This window comes from Triticum aestivum, chromosome 4B, assembly GCF_018294505.1.
Source record: "Triticum aestivum cultivar Chinese Spring chromosome 4B, IWGSC CS RefSeq v2.1, whole genome shotgun sequence".
Classification (NCBI taxonomy): Eukaryota; Viridiplantae; Streptophyta; class Magnoliopsida; order Poales; family Poaceae; genus Triticum; species Triticum aestivum.
Genome location: NC_057804.1, coordinates 486,779,077 through 486,784,050, shown reverse-complemented (window position 1 = coordinate 486,784,050; position 4,974 = coordinate 486,779,077).

The window sequence follows — 4,974 nt, the reverse complement described above, 5'->3', positions numbered from 1 at the left end:
GTTTTTTACTCCTCCAGTGGAGGACAGGAAGGCGCGACAAACTGGTCCAGGTCGATTCCATCTGCAATCCGAGTGGCAGCAGCAATGAAGGTCTCCATGAAATATTGGAAGTCATGCTTCTTGGTATTGGCCACTTTGAGAGACGCCAGCTTGTCCTCTCGTGCATCCTTGTAGTGAACACGGACCAGAGACAGAGCAACATCAACACCACACCTGGCAGAAGACTTCTTCCATTCTTGCACTCGACCTGGAACTTCATTCAGTCGAGTCATCAGAGACTCGAGGTCATTTTAAGCGCCTCTCTCAGCCAGAGTGTCGTGTTGATCCGCGACGCTGCAACCTTCAGTCGAGCAAGATAGTCGACCACACTAGCAACACAAGACTCCAGTCAGAGCACGTTCATGGCAGTTTCATCCTTCACATGATAATTAATGGGATCCAAGCCTGTCTCCACTCGGCTGGTCTCCTCCTTGAAGTTTTGGCAGAATTCTGTAAACACAACTCAAAGATGAGCTAGCAATTCTATGATGAGTCAGTGATTACAAGTCAGTCGGGTAAGAGAGATTACCTTCGAGCATGATGAATAACTTCTTGGCGAGTCCTCCCAGATAAGCCTCCAGATCGTTCTTCTTCCCCACCAGTTCACTAGCCTTGTCACTCAGAGCAATCTTGTCATTCTTCAGACGGCTGACTTCCTTATTGGCCGCGTCGAGAGCAGCTTTCAGGTTGGCGTTCTCCTCTTCAAGTTTACCGACTGAAGCCAGCTTCTCTTCCGCAAGCTTTGTTTTATCCAAAGCCGCCTTCTGCGCCTCGGTAAGTTCCTGGTCCTTCTTCTTCAGAGCATCCTTCGTTTTATCTGCAAAATGACAATGAGATCAGAATCAAGAATGGGCAAAAGGATAAGAACAGTCGTCAAGTTCTCACCAATCATACCTTTTGCTTCGTCCTTTGCCTTCTGGAAGTTCTCCTGAACAAGCTTCAAGTCAAGGCCGAGCTGGATATGTTTGTTTTCCAATTCAATATAGCGAGCCACAAGCTCGCAAGATATCTGTGAAGAGTCAGTCGACAAATATCAAAGAGAGGTTGCTTCCGAGTAACTAAGAGAAAAACCGTAGCATTTCTAAGACTACAGTCGAATCAAAATATTCAATAGTAGTCTCGGGGACTACACCCAGTGGGTGCACTCAGCGTGCCCCCACTAGTTTTATCGACTTGATCCGATCAGTCGACCGAAAGGAACAAAGAGATTATGATCCCAAAACTATAACCCTATAGCTAACTGCCAGCAGTTAGTCTTGGTCTAATCATGATCTACAAAAAAACAGGTTCTTCAGACTACAGTCGACTGCCAGCAGTCCACTGTAGTCTCGGGGACTACACCCAGTGGGTGCACTCAGCGTGCCCCCACCGGTTCCAAGATTCCATTCGACATGGTCCGACCAGACCGACTGAAGAAGTTCGAATGAGGAAATTCAAAATACAAAGACTACGGTCGACTGCCAGCAGTTGACCATAGTCTCGGGGACTACACCCAGTGGGTGCACTCAGCGTGCCCCCACCAGTTCAAAAAATCAATCGACACACCCAGTGGGCGTACAGATTCAAAGATCTTCGGAAAGGAAGTCTTCAGATAGCATATCCTAACAGAACAAGTGGTGACCAACTAACCTGGACATTGCTCTGGAGGGCTGAGCTAGCATCATAAGCCACTTGGCTGGCTTCCCGGATCACCTTCACCTGCTCCATCGTGATCCCCACCTGGCATATAGCCTCCTTAGCAGCACCCGCTTGGTCCGCTGGGACGTGGTGCATGGCGAAAAGGGAGGGCGGATCAGCAATCGACGATGAAGGTCGGGCACTCGTCAGCGGCACAACGAAGGACACAGAATGCCGAGCGACATCACCACCTTCTTGAGCCAATGCCTCAGGCACTGATGCAGTCTGAGTGGTCTTGCCAGCCGGCGCCTTTTTGTTCTTCGTCCCCCTCAGTGGCACCTCGTCGTCATCATCAGGGAGATCAATGACGTGAGGAGGAGCTGCAGGATAAATCCAGAGTTAGAAACGAAAATCCAATCGACCAGAAGGGAAACTACAAGAGGGCATACCAGGGTTGGAGGTGGCAGCGTCTTCCATTTCTTGGTCGTCGTTCTTGGCAGAGGTCTCGGAGGTAGCAGCACTGCATATTTCAGAAACCAGTCGATGAGTCGACCAAGAGTTCGTTCGTGCTAAACAAGAAAACACAAGTTCTGCCATTACCCGGAGATAGTGGGAATGGCCATTCTCATCTTGGGCAAGGCCTTCGGCAGCTTGGACGGCTTCGACTGCTTCGGCGCTTTCTCAGTCGGCGCCGGAGAAGCCGCCCGAGGGCATTTGGACGACTGCACAACAGGCGCGCCGCTTTTCCACGCTCACTCGCAGGGTCGTGGGCGAGCTTGGATCGCCTTTCCATGCGAGGAGGATCGACTTCCTCCTCCTCCTCTTCGCTGGAGCCGTCTTCAACCTCTTCCCCCTCGCCGTCAGATTGCCACTCCTCCTCCTCACTTTCACCTCCACTCGCCTCTCCCTCCTCGGCTTGTTCTTGCGCCCGGTTGGGCGTCGAATACATCTCAGTCATGGCCTAGAAGACAACAAACAAGAAAAAAGTCAGTCGACTGATTTTAAGCAAACAGAATGAGAAAGCAGAATCACAGTCGGAAATGCAGAATTGGACCTTGTCTACTTCGTATGATTGGTCGAGTGGAACAATCCTCCTGGCTCCTCGGGGGTTGTCTTTGTTCCCTGTGATGCTCGCCATCCATCGCTCCAGCGTGGCATCGTCAATCTCCTCCGGATGGATCCGAGTGGTGTCCTCAGTGCCAGAATACAACCACATTGGATGATCTCGAGCTTGGAGCGGCTGGATACGTCGTCGGAGGAAGACCTCCAAGAGGTCCATGCCAGTCACCCCGTCACAGATGAGCTGCACGACATGCTCGACCAGCACCTTCACCTGCGCCTTCTCTTCCAGGACCACCTTCAAAGAGGAAGGCTTCCTCACTCGTTCCATGGAAAAAGGAGGGAGCCCAGTCGACTGCCCTGGCGTCGGCTGGTCTTTGCAGTAGAACCAGGTCGACTGCCATCCACAGACTGAGTCGGGTAAGATCATGGTCGGAAAGGAGCTTTTCCCTCTCAGCTGAACCCTAAGACCCCCACACATCTGAATCACTTGAGTTCTCTCGTCACTCGGATTGGCCTTCTTCACCGCCTGGGAGCAACAGGTGAAGATGTGCTTGAAAAGACCCCAATGAGGCCGGCAACCCAAGAAATTCTCGCACAAGGACACGAAAGCAGCAAGATACACGATGGTGTTGGGTGTGAAGTGGTGGAGTTGCGCCCCAAAGAAATTCAGAAGTCCCCGAAAGAAAGGGTAGGGCGGCAAAGAAAACCCACGGTCGACGTGCGTGGCCAAGAGAACGCACTCACCCACCTGAGGCTGCGGCTCTGACTCCCTCCCCGGGAGCCGCGCCGATCCATGGGGGATCAGTCCTCCGTCGGCCAGGTCGTCAAGATCTGCTTGACTAATCGTCGAGCGGATCCAGTCGCCCTAGATCCAGCCTGGTGGTAGGCCAGTCCTCGATGAAGACCCGCTCCGACTGGTCGCCCTTCCCTTCGACTTCGCCGTCGCTTTCTTCGCCCGCTCCAGGGCCGCCGTCTTCTCTTTCACCATCGTCGCCGGCGAGGCGCGCACGGAGTAGCGGCGCTGAGGCGGAAGCGAATGCGGCGGAGAAGTCTGGAGAAGAGAGGGGGGAATGAGGACGCACTGTTCAAAAATCCCCGTCCGGCGCCTTATATAAGGTTACTTCCGAGTGACTGACCGGTAGGCCCGGACGATCCTGTCAAATCCCGCAATAGTCGCGTGCGCGATACGTGGCGAAAAAGGTGGCACGGAGATCGAGGCGTCCCTGCCTTATCCCATCCAATTACTGCGGCCTCGCTCCGTCCCGCGCGCTTCCGAAAATTCGAATCCCACAAAATCTGCGGGCAGCGGAACAACTCGTCAGACGAAAGATCTCCTCCACTCTGTCGCTTGGAGCTCTCCAAGCGAAAACTTCACTCGACGGATACAAAGAATGGATCAAGGCGACTGAAAAAGAAGTTGGTGCCGTCACCTAAGGTTCATTGATCCAGAACAAGACATACTCATAGCACGAGAAATGGGTCGAAAGAGTTCTCAACTCCTTCCCAACTCAAACCTCGATCCATTCGGGGGCTAATGATGAAGCTATGTACCTAGGGTAGGGTCATGGACCTGTCCACACTACCCTACCCAAGGACATCTCTAGAAGAAACCACCTGTCGATCGACTCAGAAGTGTTCCACTCGACAGACTCGAAGACACTCGACCATGAAGCCAATCACTCGACCATGAAGCCAACCACTCGACGTCCAGGAGACCTAAAGTCACTCTGCACACAAACGGTCGGTCATTAAGTAGCTTTTATGGTCATCATAGCACTTTATGTGTGGCGTTACCAGTAACGCCCAATCTTAATGTATCTTAAACCCCGCATAACTGAGGGCCGGAGGGGTCTGGCGGACTCTATATAAGCCACCCCCCTCCTCAGTGTAAAGGGTTCGCACCCCTGTAACTCATACGCATATAATCCAGTCGACCGCCTCCGGGCTCCGAGTCGTAGGGCTGTTACTTCCTCCGAGAAGGGCCTGAACTCGTAAATCTCTTGCATATACAACTACTCCGTAGCTAGAATCTTGCCTCTCCATTAGTAGCCCCCTACACTACTGTCAGACTTAGAACCACGACACCTAGTAAGTGCTTAAGTGCCCTAGGTGCGGCCTAGGCGTATAGTTTTTACTATGAGAGTGTATGTGTGATTATTATATGTGTGTCTATATTAATTTAGAGAATATAAATAAGTTAACTATCAATAATTGCCATTAATCTGGCCATTTGGCATACCAGTGCAATACAACTCG